The sequence below is a fragment of the Rhynchophorus ferrugineus genome, unplaced genomic scaffold, assembly GCF_030347505.1.
Source record: "Rhynchophorus ferrugineus isolate W39M unplaced genomic scaffold, kcgeb_rfMv2 rfM17, whole genome shotgun sequence".
Taxonomy (NCBI): Eukaryota; Metazoa; Arthropoda; class Insecta; order Coleoptera; family Curculionidae; genus Rhynchophorus; species Rhynchophorus ferrugineus.
The window spans coordinates 814,620-836,529 of NW_027472596.1; the positions used below are offsets into that span (position 1 = coordinate 814,620).

Sequence of the window (21,910 nt, forward strand, 5' to 3'; positions counted from 1 at the left end):
TGGAGCTCCCCACAACGTGTGTTTTGCGTTGAAGTATCCGGCGACTATCCATTTGCATCGGTATCTGTTTATTCCGGCGGTGAGTTCGTCTAAACTTTTCAGTGCCCTCTCGCCTGGTTCCTCGTAGACGTTTGTGATCAAGACGTCGTCTATTGCGATTGTTTTCACATTTTTTGTTGACAACTCCTCTATCAGTAGGGACTGGATTTCTTCTCTGGTCCAGATTTGGGTTTTGCTTCCCGTCATCTTTCTCATGAGTTTCCAACCTTCCCATGCCTGCTTCCTCGGCGTTGGTTCCTGGCTTAGGACTACCTCCAATCCATCTCTTGCCGCTTTTTCCCTTACCAGTGCGGTTGCACTGATTCCTTTTCCCACGTTGACTTGAAGGATTTTTCATTACCATCCGTAGTTGGTTCTTCTTTTTAATTCTCCCTGTTGTTTTTTATATACTGAGTATTGGTAGTCAGTGGCCCTGTGATACGTAGCAGGTGAGTTCCTTTGTCTTGCAGTTCTTTGCTGTATGGCCGAACTTGCAGCATCTGTAGCACCGCATTGGTTCATCGTTTTCCGTGATCTTGTGTGCCATCGTGTCAACCATGGTGCGGCCCTGTTTCATGATGGCATTGAACAGATTTGGGCCGAGTTCAATCATCCACGTGTCCCTCTTGGCTCCGTTAAAGGTGCATATTGTCCTTATTCGTCCCTCTATTGTTTGGCCCTGGAGTGCTGTTCGGATGCACTCATTCTCCTTGACAATATCAGCGATTAATTAATCGCTTTTCCTAATCCTTATTGACTATCACTTACCTTGATTCCAGCGCTTCGTTCCCCTTTGACTTGTCGCCACTTGGTTACCGACCTTCGCACTGGTCAGTGTTTTGTATACACAATCACTGTGCACACACTCACTCTTTGTTTTCGGATAGGTTTCACCCTCCTAAAGTCCTTTGTTTATCCTCTTTCTCCTCTGTACAGGCTTAATTTTGGCAATCAAATTGCACGATTACACAAGAGAACAAAATAGTCCGAATAGTATCTTATAATTAGATTCTATTCTGATTCAAATTTATCAGAAAACTTTAATTTTCTTGTAAATTTGATTCACCCTGCACTGCCACTACACCAATTCACTTTCACTCTTCGTGAGAGACTTGGAGCAGTATTCTTGGACCTAACCAAAGCCTTTGACAATTTCTGTCAGGACGATCGTTCCAGGTGAAGATTAAAGATATTTTCTCTAGCCGGAAAACCATCGATGCAGGAGTTCCACAAGGCTCCCCGCTGGCACCCGCTCTATTTAATATTTTTCTTTCAGATATCCCTAGGAGACCACAAGTTGAGGCTGCTTTTTACGCAGGCGACACTGCTTACTTTGCTTCTTCAAGAGTAACACCGCATATCCGAAGCAGACTCCAAAAACAACTCGATGAGACCTCAGCTCGGGCTTCCTCAGGTGTAGCATTCACGGAGGGGCTACAACCGTGAAACCTTTCTGAACGAAAACCAACGGTAAGTTGCGCAAAAATGGTAAAAAGTAACTAAAATCTGCACACTCGATGTTCGATAGAATGGGAAAGCTTCCCTTGCAATTCGGGCGACAATATCGTGGTATTTAGTCGGTCCTCTCATTCGCATCTCTCGCTGAAATGATGGATGATGATGTACTTTGACAAGCATATTTCTATTAACACTACCATGTCTTACGATGATAATGCGTTCATATACACAGTCAGTTCGGTTCCAACTTCCATGGGGTGGAGACGTATTTTCAATACGCTCCAAGCTCTAGAAAGATACCTTTAAAAAAATATTATATATTTGAGTTTTAAAAACGCATAAAATAAAATATTAAAAATCTAAAAATAGCAAACTACAGCGATTCAATCAAATCTCCTGCATACTTTGATATAAGATTAGAACAATCAGCAATAACGTAAACTCCACCATCAGAATAGACTACAGTCATTAACAAAAATGATTGAGAGGCCCAGAAGAAGAAATCGCGGGGAAACAAACAAGGCTCAGTGACTATTGGTTATAAAAACATTAGAGACAAAAAACAGCTTTAACAACCTGTCGGAATAAATTGAAGAGAATATACAACCAAGGCCTGAAAAACTTGTTCCCAAGCTACCATCAATAACAGTCTATAAGGTAGGAGTAATAAAACACATCCATGACCCTTTGAAAGCCATTACTACGTACTACAAAAATTAAAACAGTGACCTATGAAAGAGTTAAAATCCAGTTGTTAGAAGCGGAGCACTTTAAAATCCTAGTAAAAGAATTAAATGAAAGAAACAACCAATACCATACATTCAGGCGAAAATCCTAGAGAGCATTCGTGTTAAAAGGATTAGATCACGGGACGGACTTTAACACCATCAAGGTAGCCCTAGCTGAAAAAGGCTACGAGCTATTAAATATTCATAAAATACGACATCGCACGACTATAAAACATCCCGCCTATGTTCTATATTGATTTAAAACCTAATGGAAATAATAAGGCGTATGAAACCACCAAAATATCTCCAGATGTCAATACATCCTTGGTCAGTTAATTTGCCTTGAATTTGGAGTTGTGGAACTATATTTGTATTTTTTGAAGTTAGAATAGAAGATACCTCTTTTGTGATAACTTTTTGTATCGCCTCAGCATTATTTGCAATACCTAATCCTGCTTTTTTTAAATCTAGGATCTAAAAATGTAGATTTCCCGCATATCGTATTCATTTCTAAAATTGTCTTTTATTTATGATATCTAATAAACAATTTTGTGATTTTTTCTCCATTCACTTGTTAAAATCCTAGATTTGATGGAAAATTGCAGTCCACTTATTAATCGTATAATTAAAGACATCATTGGGATATCTTTCACCAGATAACTCGGTGGTCATTATTTCAATGGGCTTTAAAATAGCCAACAAAATAAATTGTTGAAGTTTAAAGTAGAGTTTTCCTATCAGAAAATGTATTTATTACAAATATTTAATATACTTACTACTGTAAAACTAATACTACTGTAAAACATTATTCTGGATCTGCAAGAGGCTTGGACAAAAATCGCGAAAGTTTATCAAATAAGTATTACCTATTATACCAGTCCAAAGTAATACCTATTATGCCAGTCAAAAGTATCTTACTATTTATCATTTAAATATTTTTTTTGCCCTCGGAAACTAGCGTTCCAAGATAATGTTATGTTAATTTACAATATATAGTTATTCACAAGCAAACTACAAAAAAATAAAACGACATATATTACATATAAATCTGTATAAGCATAAATGTGGCGCATTACTTTTTTTTGGCCTGCAACCGGGTAGGGGAATCCTGTTACGGATACCTGGTCGGGAAGACCCGCAGGAATAAGCGAGTTGGATTGGTTATGTGGAGACTGCCTCTGGGCTACCCACTAAACCCCACCCTATCAGCTGATCCAATGACCCTAAATGATAGTTCTTATTGTTAGTAAGGAGGATATCCCTAACCGGTAACACCGTTAAGAGGCACAAGGGCCAGGCAAGGACGTGGCGTCATTATCACACCACGCAGCTTGCGGTACATGAGTTAATGGCTCGCCGGAGAAGGTCAAGACAATTTGGAGTTAGAGCATGACGGGGTAGTGTCGGCTGTGATAGAATAAATCTATCAAGAGCCGCATGAGTTATTGGCTTAAAATATTGCCCAGCTCGGTAATACATCTATTGTCCGAGAGACGAAGAGTGGAGAAATATCTCGAGTAAACCTTGGATATAAAATCGTGAACTTGGGGAACGTCTGTTTCTTTTTTAGATAGACACTGGAGCCGTATAGAACCACTGATCGAACCAGCATCTTGTACAGGAGAGATTTTATAGATGGAGGAAGCCTGCTGGCCCGGTTGATAAGCGGGACAGCAAATTAACAATACCTCGACCTTTATGGAGGGACTTTTGAATGTGAGAATTCCACCTAAATTTGCGATTGAAAACAAGACCGAGATAGGCGGCTTCTTCTGACCATGGGATTACGGCGTTCTCGATTTTAAGACGCGAAATGTTCGGTGCAAAACGCTTCTTGAGGAAGAAGATGGCCTTGGTTTTCTGTGGGTTGACCTGCAACCTCCAGAAATGTAACCACTGGACCGTCTCATCGAGTTGTTTTTGGAGTGCGCTTCGGATATGCGGTGCTACTCTTAAAGAAGCAAAGTAAACAGTGTCGCCTGCGCAAGAAGCAGGTTCAACTTGTGGTCTCCTAGGGATATCTGATAGAAAAATATTAAATAGAGCGGGTGCCTGGAGGGAGCCTTGTGGAACTCCTGCGTCGATGGTTTTCCGGATAGAGAGAATATCTTTAATCTTCACCTGGAACGATCGTCCTGACAGAAATTATTTGATAAGAGCTGTTGGGTCATCAGGTAGACCTAATCGGATGCATTTCGCTACTAAGCCTTCGTGCTAAACCTTGTCAAAGGATTTGGTTAGGTCCAAGAAGACCGCTCCAAGTCTTTCACGTAGGTTAAAAGCACAGTTGATTTTTCCGGCCAGCCGATGGGCCTGATGATTGGCTGAGTGTTTGGCGCGGAACCCGAATTGCTCATCTGGAATGATATTGTTTGTTTTCGTAAAACCATTAAGAGCATGAAGCATTGGGCTATCGAAATCAAAATATTATCGAAACTCGGGGCCTTCTTATTCCGAATCTTGCTGATCATTTGCGTGAGTATTTTAGTTTTTAGATTTTCGTGGTCGGTGACTGCAAAAGTTCCTGTCTCTGTTGATTATAGGGGGGGGGGAGTGGGGTATGACGTTTTGCGCCTTCGCCACGGGGCTTTTAGAGAGTCGCCAGAAAGTTGCGGGGCCACCCAGCCTTTGGTCCGCTAGAAATGAGTTCCATTTCTCGGATCGCCAGGCTTTAATGGATTCCTTTACTTCTCGTTTTACTCTGTAAGTGTTTAGTGAATTAATAGCCTGGCTACTTACCTGAATAGGCTGGGTAGACTTGACGGCCGGTGGTTTGAGCGTTGGCTGGGTAGCTGTCTTAGTTAGCGGCTTGGCGGACGCTGATCTGACGGCATTTTTGGAGGTTGATGGTTGCGAGTTGGCCTTGGCTCTCTGCTGGATAGGTTGGGTGGAGGGCTTGACAGCTGGCTTGGTTGCAGCTGCATGTCTAGCCTTATCGACGGCCTTCGACAGCTGACTTGGTTGTGGTGGGGTGATGGGGCTCCTCTTTCCCACCACGTTGAATCCATGATCCGGATCTTCATTTTCTAGCCGTTGAGATGTGACTTCATTTGGTGTCTCTTGAGATTGATGTACTAACTGCGCCGGGGTGGGTTTAGTAAGGACGTCTGGTAGCATCATCCGCATTGCGGAGAGGTCGTCTCCTTGCTTTGTTAGCAATATTCGCAGTTGAGTAACCTCAATTTTGAGCTCTGCCTTTTAATTTTTTAAATACTCGATGAGTACGGGACCCATCATCCGGGCATCGTCAGGGCTATCATCGGCACATTTGTCGGTTTTTGACGGCAACTTTCTGAAGACGGTGCTGGCTCTGGCGAGCGGGACGCCATTGCCCCGCTTGTTAAACGTTTTCCGGCGTTTGCAAACTTTAAACGTTGTCTGTAAATGCGCCTTTTCGGCGCTTACAGACGCTTTTTTTTAAGTAGGCACTGATGGAAACGTGATAACGGATCGACCGTCTTAGAGAAAATTTCGGGTGATTCTCGGAGGCGCAGGTAGGTTCGGCGGACCGGACACGACCGTTCTCCTCGAGAGCTAGCACGGAACTCCGAAACAACAATGCGCTAAACTCATTCAACAATGCGCCAGATTCCAAGCATATGGGCATACTAAGACAAACCGTCGCAAGTTGTACAGATGCGTGAAATAAGCTCCCCTGCGCATTTAGTTCATTTCGTCGCATCGTTATGCGACCAATAATTGCATACGCAAAACACGTGACGACAAAATAAATCGCGCCATAGGGAATGCCTAGTCCATAAAGCGTTGCAACACAAACTCTATTTAGCACTGACAGAAAAAAGAAATTTACAGCCACCAAAACAGCCCATACCATCTAACTCGTCTAAAGCACCAATACATCACTTGGTTTTTGTATGAACAAAATATTGATATCATGATGGTATCCGAAACACATTTCACGGATAAAAAATATTTATAGATTCCGAAATACAAGCTGTATCACACAAAACACCCAGATGGTGAAGCAAATGGAGGAACATCTATAATGATCAGTGAAATATAAGGCACCGTGAAAGAGAGAAATTCAGTGAGAAATATATAGAAGCCACCAGTTTAACTATTGAATAAGTGCATAGGCCATTAACAATTAATGCTATATATTGTCCACCTAGACACAACAAGGCAGCACAATACCACGGCTTCTTCTGGGCATACGGGGTTTCTCTTCACGCTGGGTAATAGGTTCATTACCGTGGGAGACTACACTACAAAACATGTTATGTAGGTTTCTAGACTAAGAACACCAAAAGACAGATAATTGGTCAAAACAATGAAAGCCCATAATATAAAGAATATATCTACTGGTGAGCCAACATATTGGCCGTCAGGTAGAAATAAAATTCCCGATACCATAGACTTTTGTGTTACGAAAAATATTAATAACAAAACGTGCAAAGCAGAATCATGCCTCGATCTATCATCTGACCACTCACCAGTTATTATAACAGTGAACTCAAATATCTCAACAAGACAAAATCACTTTATTTGCATAACAAAAAAACCAACTGGCAATTATTTAGAGAAAAATCAGACAGTTTGTTATCACTAAATTTATTATTAAAATTAACAATACATGGGCTAGGAATGACAAAGGTAAAGCGGAAGTTTTCTCTAAACACTTAAAAACCGTATATAATACGTACCCATTTGAAATACCCGCAACAGAAGAAAATAACATAATGGAATTTCTTAACACTCCGTTTCAAAAGGATCTTAAGGAATTTACTGTTAAAGATGTTAAACAAACAATACCTAAAAAAAAATATTATAGAAAAGCTCCCAGTTTTGACCTAATAGCTAAAAGAATCTTGAAAGAATTCTCAGGAAAGTGCATCAAATTAAAAACATTCATATTTAATGCCATGCTAAGACTTAATTAATTTCCTAGCATCTGGAAAGTGGCTCAAATCATTATGACTTTGAATCATTGGAAAAATAATAAGACGTCTCCTCTTATCCTATGAGCCTGTTACCTGTCATCTCAAAACTTTTCGAAAAACTATACATTAATAGATTAAAATTAATCGCAGAGGAGATAAATGTTATTCAAGACCATCAATTTGGCTTGCGTAATAAATACGGAACAACAGAACACATACATAGAGTAGTCAACCAAATTAACAAAAAACTTAAATGATAAGCTACATTTTTCGATTTTTTTCAGGCCCTCGACAAAGTGTGGCACACTGGACTGCATGTTAAATTGAAAAATCTTTTGCTCCATACGCACTTGTAATTGCTGAAATCGTACCTTTCAGACAGACATTTTATTGTCAAACAGGGTGACGAATACATTGACCTACAGCCTATATATTCGGATGTTCCGCAGGGCAGTGTTCTCGGTCCATTGTTATATCTTATGTATACAGCTGAACCACCGACCTCACAAAACATTACTGTCGCAACATATACTGACGATACAGTGGTCACACGAGGATCCAATATCAGCCACAAAAACCTCCAACTTCATCTTAACAAAGTCGAATTGTGGTTGAAAACCTGGCGTATCAAATCAAATGAGGCAAAATCTACCCATATAACATTCATGCTTTGCAGAAGAACCCGTCTCTCAGTAAAATTGAATAATCATAAGTTTCCGCGAGCAGATAACGTTAACTATCTGGGAATACATTTTGATCGACGTCTGACTTGGAAAAACATATAGTGACAGAACGCAAACAGCTTGGGCTTAAACTAAACCAAACGTATTGGCTGATAGGGCGTAAATCTAAATTATCATTAGATAACAAGGTTTTTGTCGTATAAATCAATACTTAGGCCCATCTGGACCTATGGTATTGAACTGTGGGGTACTACTTGCACATCTATAATAGATATCCTCCAGAGGTTCCAGAATAAAATGTTGCGAGTCGTCGTCAATGCCCCATATTAGGTGTCCAACAAACTAATTCAATGCGATATACACATAGAACCCATAACGAGTGTAATTCGAAGTGATAGTGCGAAGTACTCCGGAAGAATATTAGTGCATATTAATGCACTCGCCAAACCGTAAATGTGTGCGTTAGTTAGTTAGAATAAGTTAGGATAGACTTTAAAATTAGTGATTATTTTTAATTGGAGTTAGAACAGTATCTAGAACAAGGTTTAGATTATAAGTTGTACAGCAGACTACTAACTCTACATGTTAGTATGGTTATATTACATAACGGAAACCAAACAATAATACTTATTGCAAAAGGGTAGATTGTAGAAGTTTCAATATATATACATATATATATATATATATATATATATATATATATATATATATTTATGTATATATATATATATATATATATATATATATATATATATATATATGGTCCGACAAATATATATATATATATATATATATATATATTTATTGGTCCGACAGGTAAAACATGGTAATGTGTTTCGATCAATGGACCAAAGGAGACTGTTATGGACCCATTCCGTGGTGATGGCCTCGCTCATTTATGTTGACTTACTATTTAGTTGCTGCACATGGTCCTGTCTTGGATTCATATTCTAACACGGTAATCCTGCTAGCTGAGGCGTCCTTGCACCATATACCAAAAGACTAAAAGATAAAAAACATTTGTTTAGAAATCAGTTATTATTAATAATGGCGTTGGAATATCTGAAATGAAATATGTCAAAAAATCAAGTGCTGAAAAATTCTAAAATAAGACCGCTTAAAAGTATATGTTAACAATAATAGTACAAAAGTACATTTTATGCTGGATAATCTCAAAAGCAATTTGCCTAAATATCAATTGTTTTTAATATCAGTACAAAAGCTGGAAAAATATTTAATGAAATATGTTTAAAGATCAAATGTAATCAATAATAGTACGAGAGCTGAAACATCTGAATAATATTAGCCTAAAATTCTATTGTTCCTTATAGCAGTGTAATAGCAAAAGAAATCTGAAATGAAATATGTCTATATATCAATAAAATATTGTTAATAATAGCACAAGCGTTAAAAAATCTGTTATGAAAAATTCCAAATAATCAAATTTTATCAAAATAGTATAATTATTGAAAACTGAAATCAAATTTACCTAAACATCAATTGTTAACAACAGAGCTGGAACTGACAAATCGGAAAGAAAATGATGGTATAGTAAATGATCAGAGCTTTTGCAAAATTAATTTATTTTTAAAATTCCTTGCATTTGCAAAATAATTTCTATAGTGGGTGCACCCACACTTTTTTTTTTTTTTTCACCAGTGGTCCTCTCTCCCTTTCCTTCGCAGCGTTCCACCAAAGGTTCTGCCTCTCACACAATTTTTATTTAGTTTGGGAATACATACTGATGTATAAATCCCGCGCATAATCACTCTGTTTGAGCACCAGCTAACACAACAGTACAGTAGCTATAAAGAAATATGCAAATTAAAACTATATCAAGCATATCCAATGCAAGATGCAATTAATAAAAAAAAATTTTATGATATCAAAAATTTATCTGGAGTTAAATTTGATAAATAATTTAATTATTAATAAAATTTTATCGTATAGTGATAGATCCGTCCAGGTTAAATTTGTACAATTTTTTTTAAAGTTTACATAAAACCTAAAATTATTTATCGATACCAGGGGTGATATATTCTGCTAATACCGACCAGCCAAAATCGAAATGCAAAAAGTATACACTGAACAGAAAATTTACATGAATTGCAATTTTTGCAACATTAAAATTAAAATGTGATATCGCCTATAGTAGAAACTCTAAATTGTATTATGATGCATAATTAATTACAACATTCCCAAAGATTACTATTGTATTACGTCTGTTCAACCTCCATTATAATCGATATCCAAACACGTTCCTTTGTGATTACATAACTGTAAAGGAAATCTTCTGCATTCAACTGTATCGAATACCAATCTCCGACGAATACTCGTTGAATGAAAATTTCAACGCCCACTGACCACAAGACCGACTTCGATTATACTACCATTGGAGAATATAAACATATTTAAAATTAACAGCTCCAAGCATTCATCTCCGTCCTTTCCTATCTCACATTTTACACAGATAAGAATTCCTACATCTTTGTCTAACATCACGAATGTAATAAATCAATCGAAGCGTGCATTTGACTGATAATAGTAATTACTATTTTCAGTCGCAATTTTTTGACTATCGACCTTTAGACTGTTTTGCCACTATCGACTGTTTTGGCTGTTTTCAGTCGATAGTTCCAACGCTAGTAGTTATTTTCGGTTATGGAATTGTGACCTTCTTGACGGGTGCGATTACAACAAATTAAAAACTGGTCAAACTTAACAGATTATTAAACGTATACGAAAATACAAGCACAAACGACCTAAAAGAAAATATAAAAAACAGCGCAGAAAGTGCATAACCCTACTGATGGTTAATTATGGGAATATAGGTTGCCTAATGGGTAAAGAGATCGTCTAAAATCAAGTCGGCCTATAGGACCATCTTTCGCATAGGGTGTGAATTAACTACAAACAATAATTCCGATAGATGGCGGCACACTACGTATTAATTAGATCAATTATCTGCCGCATTTTTAGAATAAATTTGAATGGAATTAGAAACGTTATATATATTTCTATATATATATATATATATATATAATACCGAAAGATGGCGGTACACTGCAAAGTTCTGTACTGTATTAATTAGATCACTTGTCTGTCATATTTTTAGAATATATTTGAACGGAAATAGAAACGCTCTTTATGTTCAACCTGTATTAATATTACAGTTAACAGAAAAATAATTACTCTACTCTAAAATTACTGTTCGGCGCCTTGTCGAATAGGGAGTAGAAGATGATAATGCCAGCATAAATATGCTTTAATATAAAACCCTATGTCTATATGTCTCGCTCATCGTACCTTTCGGCCTCATAAAAATTTGAAACTCGTAGAAAAAAAACTGTTAAAATTAGGTTGTACTCTCCTATTATATGTTATAATAGTTTTATTAAAATGTTAAATGCACCTGCAAGCCATAGGGCTGATGTGTCTTCATATTTATATTGTCATATATATATGCAATTATAACTTTTTAAAATAAAATTTTCGTGCTCTCTGTTTGTTCTATTTAATGTTATAACTAAAAATAAGGAAATTAAATAGATTTCTAAATAAATGTATATCAATTTCTGTTGTTATTTTCCTTCATATGAAATATAGGTAATGTAGAACCGATTGGCGGAAATAAGGTAATAATTAGGAACTAAAATGTCTCCAATAGACAATAATTGATAAGTGATACGTGTAAAGTGATGCACGCAATGAGGGGAATTGTTACAAACATTAGTTAAATTAATAAAACTATGCAAATGATAAACGTTCAATGATTTTGATAATTGTTAGAACCGGTTCGGTGAAGGTGATGGGCAATTAAAACACTGGATTCAACTGTATTTGTAATTCACAAACAACTCGCTTAAAGCTATAGCTCGGGTGGGGTGACTTTGACACCAGTATGTGCCGTAGCGTTGTTACAATTCTATATTTCAAAGCGACTATTGTAACATTAATTTAGGCAACCACATATTCATGGCGCATGGTGACAATTTATGCGCCGCCATCTGATTTTCTTTAAATACCGCTACATATAAGCCAATCAAATGCTCCTATTTTCAATCTAGATACATACACGTTCATTTGTTAAATATAAATACTGTTAGCTGCCACTAAATAATATTGATATTCCAGTTTTTATTCTTAGTCTGTATGCATAGTGCAATTTAATAGTAGGTAGGTGATTTAATACAAAACTATCATGAATTACTCTCATGATAATAATTATATGCGTACTTCTGCGTACACATCAATTTTGAGTGAAATTTTTGAAAGCAACAGTGAAAACTTAAATCAAAATACCAGTACACCTTTGGCAAAAGAAAATGAACCTAACAAGTTTCCAAGTATTATTTAAATAGTACATCTTACTTCATGGCTACTCAAAATTTCCATTATAAATTTTAATGACCCACAAAATGATCTGAAATCCGTCAACAACATTTATAATCCATCCCAGGGCGAAAGTTCTAATCCATATCCATTTACCATGCACCAAACCGCAAACAGGTTTATTCTATATGCAGAAAATCCGCTATACATATTTATTAAAGCTAAAGAGTTAAGAAAGATTAGCATTAGTCAAAGTTGGAATAAATGGGTATTTTCTCCGTATACCGAAAAAAAATTATTTACTACAGTCAGGTTGGGGTTATTTTAACAGTTTTTTTTTATTCAATAGCGTTTCAAATTATAGAGTTAAATTATTTCATATTATTTATATAACAATTTACTACATTTTAGATTGGTAAACAAATTAAATTATTGTATTACGCTGAAAAGGAACAAATGATAGCTGGTATTGCAGAATATCAGGGCATGTTGCTGTATCTGATTGTTTTTCAGATTATCTTACATTATTCTCTTTTGTTTAATGCGCTTATTGAATATCCACTTGATGGAGGCCGTAGGTTTGCTTAGATTTTGATCTTTAATCATGCCCTGATATTCTGCAATACCAGCTATCATTTGTTCCTTTTCAGCGTAATACAATAATTTAATTTGTTTACCAATCTAAAATGTAGTAAATTGTTATATAAATAATATTAAATAATTTAACTGCATAATTTGAAACGCTATTGAATAAAAAAAAACTGTTAAAATAACCCCAACCTGACTGTAGTAAATAATTTTTTTTTTCGGTATACGGAGAAAATACCCATTTATTCCAACTTTGACTAATGCTAATATTTCTTAACTCTTTAGCTTTAATAAATATGTATAGCGGATTATCTGCATATAGAATAAACCTGTTTGCGGTTTGGTGCATGGTAAATAGATATGGATTAGAACTTTCGCCCTGGGATGGATTATAAATGTTGTTGACGGAATTCAGATCATTTTGTGGGTCATTAAAATCTATAATGGAAATTTTGAGTAGCCATGAAGTAAGATGTACTATTTAAATAATACTTGGAAACTTGTTAGGTTCATTTTCTTTTGCCAAAGGTGTACTGGTATTTTGATTTAAGTTTTCACTGTTGCTTTCAAAAATTTCACTCAAAATTGATGTGTACGCAGAAGTACGCATATAATTATTATCATGAGAGTAATTCATGATAGTTTTGTATTAAATCACCTACCTACTATTAAATTGCACTATGCATACAGACTAAGAATAAAAACTGGAATGTCAATATTATTTAGTGGCAGCTAACAGTATTTATATTTAACAAATGAACGTGTATGTATCTAGATTGAAAATAGGAGCATTTGATTGGTTTATATGTAGCGGTATTTAAAGAAAATCAGATGACGGCGCATAAATTGTCACCATGCGCCATGAATATGTGGTTGCCTAAATTAATGTTACAATAGTCGCTTTGAAATATAGAATTGTAACAACGCTACGGCACATGCTGGTGTCAAAGTCACCCCACCCGAGCTATAGCTTTAAGCGAGTTGTTTGTGAATTACAAATACAGTTGAATCCAGTGTTTTAATTGCCCATCACCTTCACCGAACCGGTTCTAACAATTATCAAAATCATTGAACGTTTATCATTTGCATAGTTTTATAATTTAACTAATGTTTGTAACAATTCCCCTCATTGCGTGCATCACTTTGCACGTATCACTTATCAATTATTGTCTATTGGAGACATTTTAGTTCCTAATTATTACCTTATTTCCGCCAATCGGTTCTACATTACCTATATTTCATACGAAGGAAAATAACAACAGAAATTGATATACATTTATTTAGAAATCTATTAATTTCCTTCTCGTTATTTTTAGTTATAACATTAAATAGAACAAACAGAGAGCACGAACATTTTATTTTAAAAAGTTATAATTGCATATATATATGACAATATAAATATGAAGACACATCAGCCCTATGGCTTGCAGGTGCATCTAACATTTTAATAAAACTATTATAACATATAATAGGAGAGTACAACCTAATTTTAACAGTTTTTTTCTACGAGTTTCAAATTTTTATGAGGCCGAAAGGTACGATGAGCGAGACATATAGACATAGGGTTTTATATTAAAGCATATTTATGCTGGCATTATCATCTTCTACTCCCTATTCGACAAGGCGCCGAACAGTAATTTTAGACTAGAGCAACTATTTTTCCGTTCTCAACAGAATATTAAACGAATATTTAAGATGTGAGATAGAAGTATGAATTGCACCAGATGTGTGCGAGAGTGAAAACGGACCTAGTAGTCCAGTAATTATAATTTTGCTATAAAACAGTGTTTAGGATGAACACCACTGAAAAGCAGTAACGATGTGGTCATTAGATGTAATTATTCGAATAATATTAATTAATAAAAATATTATATTGCAATTCTAATCGGCGATTAACCAAAATATCAAGATCAGGCTATTAAGTAATATCATTTCGAATAAAACAATATGGAGGGGGCTTCCTCAGGTGTAGCATTCACGGAAGGGCTGCAACCATTAAACCCTTAAATTTAAATGTACTATATAACTTAACCTAATTAAGATTGTAAACAAAGATTACAAAAGTACATTTAAATTGCCAGAACAAAACTATTACATTGTACATACAAATTTGTTCGAACTTAAAACTATTCTATTTCAGTATTGCCAGAATTTAACTTTAATTAATAATTTAATCAAATGAATCTACACAATTATGTGATAAACAAAGGTAACTGTTAGTTTTCTACTTAAAAACAATTCTCTCTTTGAGCAAAAAAAACTTTGAACTATATCATACAAATAGTCGCCAAAACACTGTCCAATTTAATATCGATTATATAGTTTGTTCTTGGGCTGCCAAACATACACATGTATTTCTCTTCAAAAGAATTTCTTCCGTGCCTCTGGGTGGTTTTTATCAAATAGCATGAATCCATTAAAATTTCCTAGTCGATTACCATACCATTCTTCATAACTTTCTCCTTCAAGTCCACTTCCGCCTTACATTAGTCCATGGCCTTCTGGTTTCACTGAGTTATCATAACTAAATGGTCACCACTGCAGTCTTCTTAACTTGTTCCTTCCAGTCGACTTCTGCCTTATATTAGCCCATGGTCTTCTAGTATTACTGAGGTATCATAACTAATTAGTCACCACTAGCTCCATTTTTGAAATAAACAGACAATAGGAGATATATATCTCATGGTCGTCTAATTTCCTTTCTTCTAGAATTGGTTCCAATTTAGACAACATAGGTTCATTTTCATCAGGCTCGTCATCACCGTCTGCTATCTACTCCTGAATGCTTTTTTTTTCATCATCACTCACATTTTTGTTTTCTTCTTCCTGTTGCAAAATTGTCAGCATCCATTTACTCACAGATTCTTCTTTGAAATTTTCTATGCTTGCCTTATATTGGTCTCTCTATATACTTTCTAAAATGTATATCTTTAATTATTTCTTCACTATTATCCATACGGAAGTTGACTTCCATTGGCGTACCAAACTGATCTGCTTAGATGCGATCTTATAACTAACAACACTTATATCCGTTAAATTATAACTGTAAACTATTTCCCCACTTTTGCTGGTGCTAATATTAATTTTAATTGGTGTAACAACCTTCTACGTAGAATTCCTCAAGCAGTCATTAAATTATGTGTTTTTGATGGATCTTAATCTCTTCTATCGCTGCTTTTTCCATTCCAATAAATTGTTTAACTTTATAGAGACTGTCCATTAAATCCACTATAAGCTCTTCGTCATTTTATTAATGCTTCAGCATTGAGTACTACTGAATAATTACTACCTTCCATGACTAGACAATAATCATTACCTTATCTCTCCAAATATAGTTTACCCGAACAATGCTTGATTTAATTGTTGGTATCTTGGTTCATATACCGAACTATATTTAATTATTTAATAATGTCCTATTTAATCTTTCCGCTTTTCCATTACTTTGCGGTGAATGGGCTATTGCTATATTCTAAATGAATCCCCTTTTTTCTACAAAATAGCTTTACTCCATGCTCTCTCTCTAATTAACTAATATATTGTTTCAAATTCTCTTCAGTTTCATTTTTTGTCTTCAGGATTTTTACGCTGTTAAAATGAGACAAATCTTCTAGTATTTTCCTTCCTTCCTATTATAAATATCTTCCTCCATCTTCATATATTGGGTTTAGTAGCCTATAAATATCCCAATGAATTAACTTTTCGATTGCACTTCTTCTCGACTCCTTGCAGTTTAAAGGGCTCCGGTTTGCTTTAGCTTCTACTCACATAGAACAAGGTTTATCTATCTTCTTCACCAATTGAATTGATATTTATATCAAAATTCTAGTATTTTCTAACTAAATTCTGCTAAGTAACTTTGTTCTCCATCCTTAGAAATTGAAAATTCTTCATTGGGTTCAATAGGTTTTCATTCTTCCTGCAATTACATGGTTGATTTTCTAATCTTTACCCCATTACTAATTGCTTCATTAATTTCAATGTTTCTTTATCCTACCGATAAATATGTTGGACCCCATGTTACTCGTTTACTAGTGTTTCCCTGATCGTTATAAATTATACACGTGGTTGATTTTCTAAACTGTTGATTACTTCATTACTAATTACTATATTGATTACAATGTTTCCTTCTATCCTACTGATAATTCTGTTGGATCCCATGTTACTAATTTACAAGTGGTTCATTGATCCTTGGATATTATAAACGTGATTGATTTTCTAAACTCTTAATTACTCCATTACTATTTACTACATTGATTACAATGTTTTCGTCTTTCTTACTGATAGCTGAAGATCACATTTTTAGTTTCCTGGTGTTCCTTCTGATGGTCATTGGTCTTTGAGTGCTCTAGTGTCCCGAAATTAATTCCCGTCTGTTGCATACAGCCATCTTTTTACTTCCAATTTCTTTCCTGTATATATAATTATATATATATACTATACCGAACTAATAACTTCAACTCATCTACATTCTCCGTTATCACCCTAGTACTTCTCATTTACACCGAGAATTTTGGGCCCATAACCTTTTTTAACAATTTTTACGAATCACTTATGATTCGGGACGGTACGGAATTAATCACCACTTATGGCCTTGGAACAAAAGAGAAACTTTATTTTGATCCCTGGTAACTTATACCCTCTCGATACAGGTCATAGCGCCCTCTACTAAGTTTTCTTTCTCATTTCTATACTGGCTCTTGTATCGAGACAAGTCATATACTTAACAACAATAAAAATACAATTGTTCGAAACGAAGCACTTTAAAATTCTAGTAAAAGAATTACATAAAAGAAACACCTAATACCATACATTCAGGCCAAAATCCGAGAGAAGATTCGTGTTAAAAGGATTACATCACGGGACGGACTTTAACACCATGATGGTAGCCCTAGTTGAAAAAAGCCACGAGCTCGTAAATGTTCACAATATATAACATCGCACGATTACAAAACCTCCTGCCTATGTTCTATATTGATTTAAAACCTAATGGAAATAATAAGGCGGTGTATGAATTCACCAAAATATTTCCAGATCTCAATATATCCTTGGTCAGTAATTTTGTGTTTAATTTCAAGTTGTGGAACTATATTTGTATTTTTTGAAGTTAGAATGGAAGATAGATTTGTGATAACTTTTTGTATCCCCTCAGCATTATTTGCAATACCTAATCCTGCTTTTTTATAATCTAGGATCTAAAAATGTAGATTTCCCCCATATCGTATTCATTTCTAAATTTGGCAGTTTTTTATTTATGACATCTAATAAACAATTTTGTCAATTTTTCTCCATTCACTTGTTACAATCCTGGATTTGATGGAATATTGCAGTCTTATTAACCGTATAATTAAAAATATCGTTGGGATATCTTTCACCAAATAACTCGGTGGTAATTTTTTCAAAGGGTTTAAAAAGTGGAACAGATTCTATTAAGAAATTCCATTTGATAACAAATAAAAACTGTGGTGTTCTTCTTAATAGCCAACAAAATAAATTGTTGAAAATTAAAGTAGAATTTTCCTATCGAAAATATATTTATTACAAATATTTAATATAATTTATTAACCTCTTTACGATTAATATTTTTGAAACAAATTTAGCAACTGCTACTGTAAAAAATTCTTCTAATCTTTTGGATCAATGCAATTTCTGAAACCTATGGAATCTAATTTTAGTTTTCAAGATTTCGGGAAAAAGTTTTCGGCAAGCAAGAAGCTTGAACAAAAATCGTGAAAGTTTATCAAAAAAATATTACCTATTGTACCAGTTCAAAGTATTACCTATTATGCCAGTCAAAAGTATCTTACTATTTATCATTTAATTATTTACTTTTTTTGCTTTCGAAATCTAGCGTTCCAAAAGGCTGCTATGTTAATTTACAATATATAGATATTCACAAACAAACTACAAAAAAAATGACATATATTACATATAAATATGTATAAGCATAAATACGGCGCATTAATTTCAAGGTCGCGACTAGGACCAAAGGCGAGAACGTTAAAAATTAGTCGAATGATGACAGTTGATAGTAAATCGTAATAAAATCAGTCGAACCAAAAATAGCGACTGAAATGGTCGATAGCAAAAAGTGGTCAATTAGTGAACAGTCTATAGTCGATTTCAAGTTCAGTGCTAGCTTCCGAAGAGAACGGTCGTGTCCGGTCCTCCGAGCCTACCTACTCCTCCGAGAATTACCCCCAATTGATTGCTAAACGATCGACTCGTAAACCGCTTCCATCTGCACCTTCGCCCGTACATCATAAACGTTTTACGGAAAGCGTTTTACAAGCTGGGCAATGGCGTCCCGCACGCCAGAGTCATCATCGCCTCCAGAAAGTTGCCGTCCAGCAACAGAGAAATGTGCCGATGATATCCCCGACGTTGCCCGGATGATGGGTTCTGAACTCATCGAGTATCTAAAAAATTAAAATGCAGAGCTCAAAATTGGGGTTACTCAACTTCGAATATAGTTAACAAAGCAAGGCGATGGGCTCTTCGCAATGCGGATGTTGCTACAAGACGCCCTTACTAAACCCACCTCGGCGCAGTCAGTACATCAACCTCCTGAGACACCAAATGAACTCACATCCCAACGGTTGAAAATCATGATCTGGATGATGGATTCACCGCGGTGGGAAAGAGGAAAAGGGGCCCCATCACCCCGCCACAACCAAGTCAGCTGTCGAAGGACGTCGATAAGGTTAGACATGCAGCTGCAACCAAGCCAGCTGCCAAGCCGTCTACCCAACTCATGCAGCAGAGAGCCAAGGCCAACTCGCAACCATCAACCTTCAGAAATGCCGTCAGATCAGCGTCCACTAAGCCGCTAACTAAGACAGCTACCCAGCCAACGCCCAAACCAGCGGCCCTCAAGACGACCCAGCCTACTCAGGTAAGTAGCCAGGCTATTAACTCACTAAACACTTTTCCTCAAGCTACCGCTTCCAAACACTTCGAGAACACTCTCACAATTTCCACCCTCACTACCTATGCCAACTCTTTCGGCGAACCCAAATCCAACCACCGCTCGTAAAAAGGAAAAAATCCCACCCATCGTCTTCGTGACACGAAGAAATACTCAGGAATCCTTCGAATTGCGAAAGATAATCCTATAGAGATTACTGCAACTTTAAGCCGAAAGGACGGAACTCGCTTATTTGTACCAACTTCGAACGACTTCCGCAAACTGACCAAGCTTCTTGAAGACCCGAAATATGCATTTCACTGCTTCTGCCCTCTTTGTGAAAGGGCAATACGAGTCATCATCCGCAACATCCCAACGATTGTAACAGTTGACGAAGCCAAAGAACACCTTATTTCGCAAGGTTTCCACCCAAAATCTCTTCAAAGGTGGAAACTTAAATCAGGCGAAGACCTTCCCATAATCCAGGTCGTTGTTTCTAACGAAGAAAGGAATATCATTAATCTCACCAAAATAGGCCTGTCAATCGTGAAAGTCGAACTCCAGCAAGCGTACGGCCAGCCTGTGCAGTGCTACAACTGCAAGTTGTTTGGCCATTCCAGCTCTCGTTATAGAGCCTCCCCGGTGCGTCAAATGCGCCGGACACCATGAAACCCGTTCGTGCACCAAGGTACGCGAAGAGCCACCTAAATGCAGCAATTGTGGAGACCCACACACAGCTAATTACACAGGCTGTAGCTGTCGACCTGCTCCCAGGAATCTTAGACCAATCCAATCCAGACCAGCCTCCGGCAACACAAATTCTGAGTGGAGCAACCAGAAAGGAAGGAGGTTAGCTCAAAAGCTGGCCTCCTCCAACCGGGCGGCTCCCGCCAATATCCCAGACCCTGCCCGAATGCAACCTTATGCACTGCCAGCGGGTCTTCCAACTACCTTCACACTGCAGCAGATGATCAGATGCATCCTGCAGTTCTTTCAATCCCAACAATTATTTCCTAATATAGCCGTCTAAGCAGCAACCCCCCTTTCCCGTCTAGCCTTCAGCAGTTGTTTACTCGTCAAAATGGCTGCTTCCAAAGTGCTTAAATCATGTCGTGGAACGCCAACAGCTTACGCGATAAAAAAGTGGAGCTGGACCTCGTTCTTTCGTCTTCAGGCGTCGATAAGTGCTATTATCCAGGATACTCCCCTAAAACATTTTCATCGTTTTTCCCTTCTAAAGTACACGGTTTACAAGAATGACCGTATCCCAACTCGCGGTGGCGGAACTGCTATCCTAATCAAAAAGGGAATTAAACACAACCTTCTGACTTCAATTGTATCGTCACCAAATATCGGGTCCACCTCTATCCAGGTGGAAACTCAGGATCGTCCAATCGTGATCACCTCTCTGAACAGGAAATACTCCACGCATTACTTGTTTGCCATCAAAACGTTCTTCGACGGCCCAACTTCAAACATAATCGCTGGAGACTTCAACGCTCACCATCCCATGTTCGATTGCGAGCGCGCAAATCGAGCAGGCAACGATATCGCAGCACTGAGTGCAAACTTAGGGCTTGGTCTCGCTCTGCCGGATGAGCCTACCCATCAGCCCGCTATTGGACAACGGGGCACTCCACGCATTCTGGATTTTTTCATTCTCCGGAACATCAATCGTCCTTCTGATGTACAAGTTCCCGACGAGTTACATTCGGACCATCGTCCGATTATATTAACTATCGAATCAGAAAGAAAACCGACTGAAAGAGATATCAGTAAATTCTCTTGGAATCTGGTCCAATCCCGAAGATTGATCGACCTGACCAACTCGGGCGTGCCGTGTCGAAGCTAACTCGAGACATCCAGTCCGCCTATCAGAATTCATCATTCGAAGTTCAACCATTTTCAAACACTCAAAGTGAGCCAGTTCCTGAAGGCATCAAGTCGCAGATCCGACTCAAAAATCGTCTCTATCGTAGAGCTCGTGCCACCCTCAACTCGGCAGACAAAAGGGAGGCCAACAGAGTAAAACGAGAAGTGAAGGAATCCATTAAAGCCTGGCGATCCGAGAAATGGAACTCATTTCTAGCGGACCAAAGGCTGTCTAGCCCCGCAACTTTCTGGCGACTCTCTAAAAGCCCCGTGGCGAATGCGCAAAACGTCATACCCCCCCTAAAGTCAGTGGAGACAGGAACTTTTGCAGTCACTGACCACGAAAAGGCCGAGCTCCTCGCTAGTACCTATGAGGCCCAAATGGAACGCCTCCCTCCTGCTACA

The 21,910-nt window shown here is 37.0% G+C and overlaps 1 long non-coding RNA gene across 1 annotated transcript in view; it reads left to right on the forward strand.

Annotated features, from left to right (window-relative positions):
• LOC143205797 (uncharacterized) overlaps positions 1-21,910 on the forward strand; it is a 489,432-nt gene that overhangs the window by 371,546 nt on the left and 95,976 nt on the right. The window lies entirely within an intron of this gene.